Raw genomic sequence first — 14,092 nt, forward strand, 5'->3', positions numbered from 1 at the left:
TCTTTCACCTCCTTGGTTAAATTTATTCCTAAGTATTTTATTTTTTATACTGCTATTGTACATGGGATTGTTTTATTTCTTTTTCAGATAGTTCATTGGTAGTGTATAGAAATGTAATTGATTTTTGTATGTTGATTTTGTATCCTGCAACTTTATGGAATTTATTTATTAGTTCTAACAGTTTTTTGGTGGAGTATTCAGGATTTTCTATATATAAGATCATGTCATCTGCAAACAGAGACAATTTTACTTCTTCCTACAAATTGGACAACATAGAAGAAATGGATAAATTTCTAGATACATACAACCTACAAAGACTGAATCATGATAAAACAGAAAAATCTAAACCAATCAATAATAGGTAAGGAGATTGAACCAGAAATCAAAAACCTTCTAACAAAGAAAAGTCTAGGACCAGAGGGCTTCATGGTGAATTCTACCCAACATTTAAAGAAGAATTAGTAGCAAGCCTTCTCAAACTTTTCTAAAAAATTGAAGAGGAGGGAAGACTCCCAAACTCATTTTATGAGGCTAGTATTTCTCTGATACCAAAGCCAGGTAAGGACACTCGAAGAAAACTATAGACCAATATCCCTGATGGATATAGATGCAAAAATTCTCAACAAAATACTAGCAAACTGAATTCAACAGCCCATTAAAACAACATACACCATGATCAAGTGGGATTTATCCCTGAAACTCAAGAAAGGTTCAACATACACAAATCAATAAATGTGATACATTACATTAATTGAATGAAAGATAAAAATCATAGGATCATCTCAATAGGTGCAGAAAGAGCATTTGACAAAATTCAACGTCCTTTCATGATGAAAACTATCAACAAAGTGTGTATAGAAGGAGCATACCTCGAGATAACAAAAGCCATATATGACAAGCCCACAGCTAACATCATACTCAACAGTGAAAAGTTGATTTCACCATTGATACAATCACTCAATGGTAATTATATATATGTATACATAATCTAATACATTGTTGCTATTATTTTGAACAAATTTTTGTCTGTTAGTTCAATTAGGAATAAGAAAAATAAAAGTTTTTGCTTTACTTCACTTATTCATTTGCTGATGATCTTCCTTTCTTTACGTGGACCCGTTTTTGACCTTTATCATTTCCTTCTCTCTGTAGAACTTCTTTTAACATTTCTTGCAAGGCAAGTCTACTGGAAAAAAATTCTCTCAATTTTTGTTTGCCCAAGAAAGTCTTTATTTCTCCTTCATTTTTGAAGAATGATTTTAGAGGGCACAAAATTCTAAGTTGGTGGTTTTTTCCTCTCAACACTTTAAATATTTGGCTCCACTCTCTTCTTGCTTGCATGGTTTCTGAGAAGTCAGATGTAATTCTTATCTCTGCTCCTCTGTGGGTGAGGTTTTTTTTTCCTCTGGCTTCTTTCAGGATTTTTTTCTTTATCTTTGATTTTCTGCAGTTTGACTATGATATGCCTAGGTGTGGGTTTTTTGGCGTTTGTCCTTCCTAATGTTCTCTGAGCTTCCTGGATCTGTAGTGTGGTGTCTGAAAGTAATTTAGCGGAAATTTTCAGTCGTTATCCCTTCGAATATTGCTCCTATCCCTTTCTATCTTTCTCCTTCTGGCATTCCTGTTATGTGTATGTTATACTCTTTGTAGTGGTCCCACAGTTGGATATTGGGACTTGAACAGCCCAGACTTGGATATTCTGTTCTGTGTTTTCAGTCTTTATTCTCTTTACTTTTCTGTTTTGGAAGTTTCTATTGACATGTCCTTAAGCTCTGAGATCCTTTCTTCAGCTGTGTCCAGTCTACTAATGAGCCCATCAAAGGCATTCTTCATTTCTGTTGCAGTGTTTTGATCTCTAGCATTTCTTTTTGTTTCTTTCTTAGAAGTTCCATCTCTCTGCTTACATTGCCCATCTGTTCTTGCATGCTGTCTACTTTATCCATTAGAGTCCTTAGCATATTAATCATTGTTGTTTAAAATTCACAGTCTGGTAATTCTAACATCCATGCCATATCCGTCTAGTTTTGATGCTTGCTCTGTCTCCAAACTGTGTTTTTTGGCTCTTAGTATGCCCTGTAATTTTTTCGTGGTGGCGAGACACGATGGACTGGATAACAGGAACTCTGGTAAATAGACCTTTAGTGATGTGGTAGTAAGGTGTGATGGAGGAAAGCATCTACAGTCCTATGATTAGGTCTCAGCCTTTTGTGAGCCTGTGACTCTGGACTGTGAACTTCATAAGTGTTTCTCAGGTTTTTTTCTCACCCCTTAGGTAGGACGGATGGCTAGAGTTGGCTGGAGTTGGGTGTTTTCCTTCCTCTAGGTCAGTTAGGATCTGATAATACTCCATCAGGTTAGGCTCTGGTTAAATGGTTTTTCCTGAGGTCAAGCCTTGTTAAGAAGAACAGAATGCTCTTGTGTAGTACAAAATGGTTCCTTTTCCCTCTCCCTGCCAGAAACACAAGAGGATTTTTCTCCCATCTTTACTGTGAGAACCTGGTGGAGCTCCTGGACATAAAACTCACAAAAACGTGGGGGCCCCCAATGACTGGATCCCCCTGGAATTTCTAACTCTCAGGCTTGTCCACACTGAGCCTCCAGCAATTCATTAATTACAGTTCAGGTTTTCCTACCTGGCACTGGTTCCCATGGAGGTTTCTGCGAATGGGTTTCTGCTTGGGTAAGTGTGAGTCTGTGTCTGCCTGCTGGTCTCTCCAATTTCGGGACCAATGCTTTGCCCTGTGACCTCACTTCTCTGATGGATCCAAGAAGAGTTGTTGCTTTTTCAGTTTGTTCAGCTTTTTACTTGTTTTTTTAGGATGAAGTTATGACTTCCAAGCTCCTTACATGTTGGACCAGAAACTGGAAATCTAGCACTATTTTCTTATTTAAGTATTTTTTTCTATGATTAGTATGTGTTGTTTCTACAAGTATTAAATTTTAAAGGAGGTGAGGTCATACCTTTGACCCAGTACTTATGCTTTCGTGTATGGGGAGATAAGCTTTATGAGCAAAGATGTCCATGGTGGTCATCCAGAATAATCTGGAAATAGCATGTGTCTAATGGCAGGAGAATGCTTGCAGAAATTACACTATAACAGGATAATAGCATGCAAATGCAAAAAGTAGGTGTAAGAAGCGTTTTAAAGCACCATGAAAAGGCATGACTTGGGCTTGTAAATTCAATCAGTGTTTCGAAAGTTTTATAGATTCCAAATTTTCCATAATATAAATACTTGTTAATTTATATTTAGAAAAAATGTTATAAAATGTCACTTCTTGGAAGGTACTCCTAGTCTTTCTGCCCTCCCCAGTGTCCCCCAGAGGCTGTCTTATTGTGGCCAGGCCTCCTGCCTTTGAGGGAAGGGAGCAGGGCTGAGCTCCCCGAGAAGTGCAGTCTTGTCCACTCCCAGCTGAGCTGTGTGTAGTAGGTAGTAGAGTTTTGGGTCAAGTCCATCTACTCGGGGGAAAGTGGTTTCCGTGATTGCTGAGTCTAACCTCCAGCTTCCACTGTTCAGTTCAGCAAATTTCCTCATTTCCTGTCACCCTGCTACCAGCCTGGGCTTCCGCCTGATCCACGGCTTTTACATTCTTCCAGTAACAAACCAAAAACAGCAATAAGCTGGTTTTCAGAATGCCTGAAAAGTTGTGAGGGCAACCGGGCTGATGGAGGTCTCCGTCGTGGAGTGGTTTGGACGGCAGGGCCAGGCGTGGGTCTCCAGGTGGAGTGGCCACAGACCTCGGCAAGGCTGCCCTTGGGGGATGGGAGCATGTTACGTTGGCGGGCTGGGGGAGGCACGGCTGGCCCACGAGGCTCTGTCCACTGGCAGGCATGGTCCTCTCCCACATGTGGGTCCAAGGCGCTCCATGGCAGCGTTCCTGCTTTGATGACACATTTCCCCGTTGGAAGGAAATCAATCCGTGCAAGTCTCTGCCTCAGACTGCCTGTTCTTTCTCCATGTGCTGCACACAAGCGGGTTCCCGTGTGGATCATGGAGCCCATGAGCTATCCACGTGAATACTTTCAAACATGAAAAGAAGGCATGCTGGCCTCTGGCTTGTGTCTTGAGCCTTTGAGTTAGCAACTCACCCACCAGGAACGTGTTCCGAATGGCTGTTCTGCGTGGCAGGGGCTAGTTCTCTGCAGATTCGGAATCTAGATTACTACCAGAGAAAGTAAAGCGTCTGGTGATTTGGGAAGTAAACCTTTCCAGACTTAATTGAGGACCCACGTGACTCCCCGGCTACAAAGAGCACATGTTAGCTGTCGAGTGCGAGTGTGTCTAAAGTGGTACCATTGCCTTGTGTTATTTTGGGCGACCCTGAAAACAGACCCTGCCAGGAAGGCCTAGATGCAAATGGTTGACTTGGGAGGGAGCCAGGTGAGGAGTGGGGGTGGGGAGGAAAGCCAATAAGGGGTGGCTGGTGAGCAGGGTCCTACTGTGGACTTTGGGGCTGAGTTCCCAGGTCCTCTGAGGAATGCTGCTTCCTCAAGGTACTGGACAGCTGGGATCTCTGTTCACTGACTCCCACTCCTCACCATCCGGCTTTAAGTCTCCAGTGCTTCTGGGCTGCCCTAAGAGGGCTAAGCAAGCTCCCATGGCCGGAGTAAATCTCCAGGCAGAGAAGCAGGGAGAAGGGGCACCTGAGGTGGACATGCCTGGGGGCTGTCCCCTGCTGAAAGGGTATAATGTGTTTGGGGCATACATGTGTGTATGACACCCCTGTTCCCTCGGAAGGAGTGAGAGCCCCGAGACGCAGCAGACAACTGAGTTCTAGATGATTCCCCAACTCATCCATCAGTTCAGTCATGGAGCATCAGCTGTGCATCGGGCAGTGTCCTGGGGGCTTGGGAATGGCAGGGAGCAAAAGAGACGAGACCCCCAGCCTCTTGGAGCTTCCATACACACACCAGATATGGAAGCCGTATGGCATGTGAGACGGTAATGAGAGCTACAGAACACAGAAAGGGGAAAGCTAGAGTGGGTTGGAGGCACAAGGTCTGCAGAGGGAAGGAGGCTGCTGTGTTAGATGAGGGGCCAGGGGCACTGATAAGGGGACGTTTGAGCCAACGCTCAGAGCTTTAACCACAAGCAGATCTGGGGGCCATTTTGGTGGTGGCATTGGCCACGAGAAATCGCCATCAATGCTGTGTCTCCTGGGAAGCTCAGTGCCACCTCGTCCCATCACAGGACTGCCTGCCATGCCGGAGCATCCTGCTCGAGTGGGGCCAGGAGCCTGGGTCTCTCAGGTCCGGACGCCCACCCTGGGCTTCGTCCACTGAGCGAACTCAAGTGTCTTCCCTGTTTCAAAGCATCCTGCACCCACCACAGAGACTCACCTGAGATTTGTCCTTTTCTGGAAGCCTGATCACAACTGAGAGTTCGAGGAGAAAAGTGGGTCAGTGAGTGGGTGGGCAGGTAGCCATTTGTAAGATTAATTAGAGAAATTTTCCACCGAATGGGTGTTCTCGAGTCTGTGCCAGTGGATTAGTTTCCTTGAGTTTCTGTAACAAAGTACCACAAACTTGGTGGCTCAAAACAACAGAAATTTATTCTCTCACAGCCCTGGAGGCCTGAAGTCTGGAATCAAGTCGTCTGCAGGACCCGGCTCGCTTTGAAGCTTCTGGGGAGGATCCGTTCCGGGTCTCTCCAGCTTCTGAAGTGCTGGCATTTCTTGGTGTCCTCGCCCTGTGGACACATCTGTCCAGTCTTTGCCTCCGTCTCCACGTCAGCGTCTCTGCTGCGTCTTCTCCCCTTTCCTCTCTTTATAAAAACACCTGTCACTGGATTAGCGCCCCCCCCCGCCCCCACAATCCATGGATGGCTTCGTCTCGAGATCCTTAACTTAATGGCATCTGCAGATACCTTTTTATTAAATAGGGTCACAGTCACAGGTTATGGGTGGACCTATCTTTTGAGGGCCACCATTCCACCCCCTGCAGCTGGCATGGGAGACTTAGAAAAGCCCCTTTAAAAGTTATTTTCTACTTTTTTTTTTTTTTGTGAGGAAGATCGGCCCTGAGCTAACATCTGTGAATCCTCCTCTTTTTGCTGAGGAAGACTGGCCCTGGGCTAACATCCATGACCATCTTCCTCCACTTTATGACCATCTTCCTCTACTTTATATGGGACGCCGCCACAGCATGGCTTGGCAAGCAGTGCGTCGGTGTGTTCCCGGGATCCGAACCGGCGAGCCCTGGGCCGCCGCAGCGAAGCGCGCACTTAACCACTTGCGCCACCAGGCCAGCCCCTATTTTCTACTTTTTAACTAATTAATATGGAGGCAGTCTCAGGGCAGCCCAGGGGCCACCGCAAAGGCCTGGAGAGGCCGCCAGGCTGGCAAGGGCAGGCTCGGGCTTCTGATATTTCTGTGTCACCTATGCACCTCCAGCCATCCCAACCCCATTCCTCCCCACCTCCACAGCCTACACCAGTTTGTGCCTGCTTCTCTTTCTCCTAGTTGTCAAATGGCCAGGCAATACAGTGAAGCAAAGAAGCAAGACTTCAAGCCTCAGCTCTAGCATTTTCGAGATTTGTGACCTCGAGCAAGTGGATCTCTGAACCTCTTTGTACCTCATTTTTCCCATCTGTGAAATGGAGATAATTTCTGCTTTATCCTCTTTATCTATGGTCAAGGATGCGAAAAAATCATATGTTAAAAGTGTGTTGGAAACAATAAGATGCTATAAAAGCATTATCTCATTAGAGACCAAATCTCAACAAAACTCAGGCTTTTCAACTGTAAAATGGGAAAAGTCTTCATATCTTTGATAATTAAATAGGATAATCTGTGTGATAATAGCTGACATATTAAAGATGCCTAAGCAATATCAATTATAATAATAATACTTCAAAAACTGTCACCCCTCCAGGATAATGTTTTAGCTTGTAAAATTTTAACTATTCCACACTTGTAAGAATAAAAAGCAGAAAATACAGATTAAGCAAAAATAAGAAAAAATGACATTAATCAGAGAATCTACAATTAACATTTTATTATTGATCTTTTCAGATTTTTCCCATATATATGAATATATAATTATTTCATAAAAATTGGATCCACAAATATATTCTCATATTTGTAATGCTTGCTCAGAATTCTAAGTAACTCTATTATTGAACATTTAGATGGATTTTTTTTTCTCTAATAATACTTATAAGAACATGCAGCCAAAGAATTAAAGGTTAGTCAGGTGAAAGAACCAACTAGAAGTGGAAATGTTAGGTCAAATGATGTGCATATATATATTTTTTTAATTGTGGTAAAATATATATAACATAAAATTTACCACTTAACCATTTTATTTTATTTTATTTTATTTTATTTATTTATTTTTGCTGAGGAAGACCGGCTCTGAGCTAACATCTATTGCCAATCCTCCTCCGTCCCCCCCCCCCCAAAGCCCCAGTAGATAGCTGTACGTCATAGTTGCACATCCTTCTAGTTGCTGTATGTGGGATGCGGCCTCAGCATGGCCGGAGAAGCGGTGCGTCGGTGCGCGCCCGGGATCCGAACCCGGGCCAGCAGTAGCAGAGCGCACGCACTTAACTGCTAAGCCATGGGGTCAGCCCTTAACCATTTTATTTTATTTATTTGTTTTTGTGTGTGAGGAAGATCAGCCCTGAGCTAACATCTGATGCCAATCCTCCTCTTTTTGCTGAGGAAGATTGGCCCTGGGCTAACATCTGTGCCCATCTTCCTTTACCTTATATGGGCCACCGCCACAGCATGGCCTGGCAAGTGGTGCATCGGTGCGTGCCTGGAATCTGAACCTGTGAACCCCAGGCCGCCGAAGCAGAATGCGTGCACTTAGCCGCTTTGCCACTGGGCCGGCCCCGCACTTAACCATTTTAAAACGTGCAGTTCAGTGGCGTTAAGTACATTCACATTGTTGTGCAACTATCACCACCATCCATCTCCAGAACTTTCTCTCCTTCCCAAACTGAAACTCTGTCCCCATTAAACTCTAACTCCCCCAGCCCCTGGCAACCACCCTTCTACTTTCTGTCTTTATGACTTTGACTACTCTACGTCCCTCGTATAAGTGGAACTATACTGTATTTGTCCTTCTGTGACTCACTTATGTCGTTACTATAATATCCTCAAGGTTCATCCATGTTGTGGTATGTATCAGAATTCGCTTCCTTTTGAAGGCTGAATAATAGTCCACTGTATACATAGACCACGTTTTGCTTATCCGTTCATCAGTCGATGGACACTTGGGTTGCTTCTACCTTTTGGCTAATGTGAATAATGCTGCTATGAACAGGGGTGTGCAAATATCTCTTTGAATTCCTGCTTTTGGTGCTTTTGGGTGGATTGGCTAGATCACATGATAATTCTATTTTTAATTTTTTTGAGGAAATGCCATTCTATTTTCCATAGAGGAAAACATTTTGCATTCTCACCAACTGTGCACAAGGGTTCCAATTTCTCCACATCCTCACCAACACTTGTTATTTTCTGATTTTTGACAGTAGCCATCCTAAGGGGTATGAGGGATGATGTGCATATTTTTAAGGCTCTGAAATTAATTGCCAAACTATTCAGCAGAAAAGTAATACTTCGTGCTCTTACCAGCAATGGATAGAGCAACTGTTTCCACCCTCTTTATGAATGCAGAGCATCCTTGATAATTTTTGGTTGGGTGTTTGCAAGAGGGAGCATGGGCATGGAGAGAGGAGCCCAGAGGACTAGGCCCACCTGCCCAAGAGAAAGACCCACCCAGCTGAGACCTCCCCCAGCTGATTGCCCTCTCCAGTTAAAAATCCCATGTTTGCAGCTCCGTGAATTATGTCTTCGGAGTTTTCTTTCTGATGTGCACACTGAAACCTTTACAAGAGGCGAGAGAAACTCCTCTTAAAACCAAGCAGTACACAAAATCATATCACAGAATACAGAGCCCTCTCCTGCTCCTGGAACCGCTTCTTCCCAAGAAATCTACTCGAAAAGATGGTGAAAATTTCTGCCTGGACCAGCACTTTCTTCGGCTGTCACTGGATCTCTTCAGTGCTCTTGGCACTGAGGAGATGTCACCCCAAACAGAGCTACTGTCGCCATTTTGATCTCATGGCTGAGTTTGGGGAACTGGCAGTTATTTCCATACGATGTGGCAATAGTTGCTAATTCACATAAAAAGAGGTTAATTAGATGAAAAACATGCAAATCGTTGTGCAGACTGGACCTTTACCAATGACTTCTCTCACAGCTTTCCTTACCAGCCAGGTCGGTTGACTCCTTGCCTGTGGTCTTCTGGACTGATCCTGCTAGATTTTCCCTCAAAGCCAGAGGGGACCCTCGTGCAAGCTGAGCCCAAAGCCCTGCAGAGCAGCCCACCCTCGGCAGCACCCCTAGAACCCATCTTCCCTGCCATAAGCACTGCCTGCCCCCCTTCCTGGGACTGCAGCTCTAAGGGGACGTGAAGGCAGGCTCTCAGTCCCGTCTCTGGAGCAGAAGTTTGGTCAATCTCTTTACAATGCAGTCGATCCTCGTTACTTGTGGGCTCTATATTTGTGACCTGGCCTACCTGCTAATAGTTATTGGTAACCCCTACATCAATACTCGTGCTGCTTTTGGGGTCATTCTTCAACACGTGCAGAAGGGTGAAAAATTGGAGTTGCTCTACACACAAGTTCTGATTTGAGGGTGACAGGGAGAAAGTCTGCCTTCCTGTTTTCTCTCTGACTTATTAATGTATCTTTTCCGTGGTCTATTTAGTGCCACGTTTTTGGCATTTTTGTGCTTTTTATTCGTGTCTTTGCTATTTAAAATGGCCTTCCAAGCCTAGTGCTGAAGAGCTGTCTAGTGTTCCTAAGTGCAAGAGGGCTGTGTTGTCCTCATGGAGAAAACACGTGTGTCAGATGAGATTCATTCAGACGTGAGTTATAGTTCTGTTGGCCGTGAGTTCAACACACATGAATCAACAACATATATGAAAAATAAGGTGTCTTTAAATAGAAACACACATAAAACAAGGTCATGCATTGATCAGTTGATGAAAATGTTGTGACGAGGCTTGTAGGAGCCTCCCAGGAGCAATGGTGCTGTGTTCACAAATTCAGTGTTTGCAGTGACTTCATAGACCATAATTACTGCACATAATGAGAATGCACTATATGTGTTTTGCCTGTATTATCAAAATTTTTCTTTGTTTGGTTGAAGACTCAGAGCAAGGTTTTTACTGTGGCTCAGCGGGCATGGTATTTCCAGTACTTCTAGTGCTGGAAAGTACATCTAGCACTCTCAGTACCTCTAACTCTTCAAGTAATTCTAGTACTTCTGGTACTAGCTTCCAACTCTGCTCCATTCCCCCTCCCAGGGCACCTGCAGCCTGTGTTGGGTCCCAATCACTTAACTAATTGGATCTCAAGATTCTTAACTAATTACGTCTGCAAAGCCCTATTTCCAAATAAAGTCACGTTCATTTCCAGGTGGAAATGAACTTTCGGGGGACACTCTTCCACCACTACAGCGTTATACAGAGACCCGTCTTCCCAATGGTAGCAGGCTCTCATGGCTGCCTATACCCTATCCATCCCCCTTCTTCTTGGACAGCCAGACCACAGTTTTGCTTCTAATAGCAATGAGCCCAGCCCCAGGCAGGGGAGCATGATCAGTCAAGGGCAATTGTGTGAGTCCTCTTCTCTGATTTCCCAGCTTCCCTTTTGGCTAGGGGAGGCCACGTGCTCTAGTCTGGCCAATGAAGCTTTATGTGCTGAGCGGGTTTCTGGGAGAGCTTGTGCTTTCCTATAATAGGGGACAGATGTGGCTAGCACAGTTCCCCACCCCTTCCCCTATCTTCCTGCCTGGAATGCAAAAGTGATGTCTGGTTCTGCAGCAGCCACTTCCAACTATGAAGGAACAAGCATGAAGGCAACAGCAAATTTACTGGGATGGTCAGGGAAGATAACAGACAGAGCCTTGGTCTGTGTAGGCATCACTGAGCAGCCAAACCTACCTCTTGTGTTCTTCTTATGTGAGAAAAACAGGTCCCTGCAGCCGTGATGGCTACTTGTTCACCAAAGCCTTTTCCCTTCTTTCTGGCCACACAGTGGGACTACATTTCCCATCCACCATTGCAGTTAGGTGTGGCCGTGAGAATGGATTCTATCCAGTGAAATGCAAGTCTGGCCCCTGGACACCCCCTGCAGTGGCTTTCTGTCTTCTTTCTCCTTTGCCTGCTGGGGGTGCACATTACTGCGAGGCCCAGGGAGGGTGAAGCTGGTCCCTGAATTACTGGGGGGAACAGCGTGTCTGCTGACTGGGAACAGCTGCCTTGGACAGTTGCAAGAACAAGAAATCGGCTTCTATCATGCCAGAGCTAGCGTGCGTTGTGCGGTCTGTTCTCATGGTCAGTGATGTGCTGAAAATAATGAGCTTTGGGCTCTCACACCAGGGGCCTCTGGAGGCAGCAGAGGCCGCCATGTGCAGGGCAGTCTCTGCAGGTGGAGGGTTTCTGATAAGGCCCTTACAGTGTGCTTCCTCAGTGGGCAGAGTCCCTTCCTGTGGCTCAGTTCCCACTTGGCTGTCCCTGGCCTGGCCTGGCAGATGATCCTGCCTGTGGCCACACCGCTTTCCCAGGCGGGCCAAGACTGGCCTTCTGCTCCCAAGTAGTTGGCTGTGATGCTTTCTGCTCGGGCTGTGGAGCGCCGTGGTGGCCTGCCAGGCCCTGGCACTGGCACGCCTGGCATGGTCTGTGACGCCTTGGCCAAGCCGTTCAACCACCCTGAGACCAGCTTCCTCATCAGAGCTGGAGTCCCTCCCATGGAGGGCTGGGGAGAGGACCCCAGGGATGATGCTTGTTCAGGGCTCAGGACCTCGTGAGAACTCAGTAAAAGGCCATGATTCTTGGTGATGGCGTTAGCATTAAACCTAGGGACAGAGCCTCAGGGAGGCCTCAGCATCCTTTGCTGGGACGTAGTACCTCCCTGAGAACTTGGCCCTTCAGCAGTAGAGGGTCCTCCAGGGGGAGGTGATGATTGGATGGAGATAAAATTGAAAGTAGATGCTTCTGGAGTGGCGAGGCAGGTCGCCATCTATTACTAGCGGGGTGGAGGAATGGTCTTGGCTCTTGGGTGCGCTCGTTATCCTGCCCATTTTAGAGACAGAGGAACTGAGATTCAGAGAGGAAGTTAAGGACCCAAGATCACCCAGCCAGGAAAGGGCAGGGTGAAGGTGGGGCTTGGTGTTCTTAACCCAGCTCGCCCAACTTTCTTCTTCTCCCGATGATAGAATGGTGGAGTCCCGCTCCCCACGGCATCCTGCTCTCGAGGGACCAGCAGCAGGTTTGTGAGGGGCAGCTGCCCGGAGGCGGGGGTGCCCTGCGAAACTGGAATAAAGTCCCAGGACACAAAACAGGAATCCACTCCAAAGGGGAGCTGCTAAGGAAGGTGAGTAGCCATAAATAAGTAGTTGGCTGAGCCCACCTGTTTATTCTTGCTAATAATCCTGCAAATCCAATCAGAGCCGTTTCCTGATAGGAAACCACTGAACAAGGTGTATACTGGCCGAGCCTCCGCCAGCACGCATTATACCTTTTTTCTGTTTAAAGAGCCAGCTTTCAAATGTTCTTAATAAAACGTTTATATCTATCATGCAACGTACAAATAAATATTTTAATATAATTGGAAGAATGCAGAGAATTGTAAAAATTCTAGAAGTTTTACTCCTGATTGGCTGCGACTCAATAAACTCTGGTTTGATGTACTCTGATTTATAGGTGTGCAAAGCCAGCTTTTGGGCATTGAGAGAGGCTGTTAATGCTGTAATGATGTTTAAACGCTGACAAATGAACTGCTTGGGCCACACCTTTGACAACAAGAAAGGAATTGTTAGGGCTGGAAGATCTGCCTTTCCACGCTTTCCTTCCTTCCTCTGAGCTGATGGAGCGGGTTCCCGGACAGAGAGGAGTGCCCATCAGGGGCATTGGGCTCCCCATGGGGCAAGGTGTGGGCACCACGAGAAAGCGTGGTGTGGCTTCTTTCTCGATCTGGCCCCTAATTAGGGACTTTCTCATTAAAATAACAAGGACTGTGTCAGCTAGAAATACCAGCACATGTTTTTACTTTTCTCAGTTTCAATGGAAACCACATGTAGAATCTGTCCCTTCTTTTTTCCCCTCCAAAATACAAACGGAGGAGCTGGTCCAGGGGTCCACCTCATTGCTCAGTGCCGAACAGAGGCTCGGGGGAGCCCCTCTGCCTCCCGACACCAGGATGTGAATTGGGCTTCTCCAGGCACCTTCTTGCCAGCCCTGCCTGAGGAGGCTGGCCCGTGCGGAGCAGCATGCTAATTTTAACCTCCTGATTGATCACATATGGCTCCTGGGCTCCAGGTCTCCTCTGCTATCCAGAGCGGGGCGTTTTCCCATGGCAGGCGCAACCCGAGCAGACCTGGGTGGTTATTTATAAACCCTCCCAAATGCCAAAGCACCACGAGTGATCCATTCCCCCAGTTCACAGGAACATATTTTCGGCATAACTCATCACTTTGAAGATGGGTCCAAACTTTTGTTCACATTTATTGACAGGAAGTTGTTTTTCAAAGCTCCAGGCAGCGGGCGGGCCCCACGCCAAGGGGCTCCAGCACCTTCTCAAGCTGGCGCAGCGCTGTGGGCCCTGGAATTGCGCCTGCCCTCCCACCTACCTCTCCTTTCTGTAGAATTTGCCTGGAGGGTAAAGAGTACTCTTCCCTTTGTCAGTGTTCTCTTTTTCTTTCTTTTTAAGGGAAAAACCACTTATTGAAAGTGTGGGAGGTTTGTTTCCTCTGAATTCTTCAAGGTTTGTAGGGCTCTCCCAGACCCCCGCCCAGCACTGGCCATTCTCTGAGGGCTCCTTCCCTGATGGGTCTTCTCTGGCCAAGCTTTCTCTTGCCTGCGCCTCCGACTTGAGCAGAATCCGAAGGCCGCCGAGGCTGGACTCCTCGTGTGGATTCCCACACTCGGGCTGCTGGACCCCGCTGTGGACACACCTTCTCAAATCAGTGACAGGGCTGTCCATGGAGAATGTCCTCACCTTGTGCTCAGAGTTCTGAGTCGCGCACTGTCCCCAGAGCTCTCTCCCCTCAGCTGGGAAATAGGAATTGGAGGGTT

At 46.3% G+C, this 14,092-nt stretch overlaps 1 long non-coding RNA gene across 1 annotated transcript in view; it reads left to right on the plus strand.

The window, feature by feature from the left end:
- LOC131399178 (uncharacterized) overlaps positions 1 to 14,092 on the plus strand; it is a 67,786-nt gene that overhangs the window by 11,772 nt on the left and 41,922 nt on the right. The window contains exon 2 of the long non-coding RNA XR_009217067.1: positions 12,235 to 12,392. This is a non-coding gene — a long non-coding RNA (uncharacterized LOC131399178). The remainder of the gene's footprint in view (positions 1 to 12,234; positions 12,393 to 14,092) is intronic.

This window comes from Diceros bicornis, chromosome 37 (genome assembly GCF_020826845.1).
Source record: "Diceros bicornis minor isolate mBicDic1 chromosome 37, mDicBic1.mat.cur, whole genome shotgun sequence".
Classification (NCBI taxonomy): domain Eukaryota; kingdom Metazoa; phylum Chordata; class Mammalia; order Perissodactyla; family Rhinocerotidae; genus Diceros; species Diceros bicornis.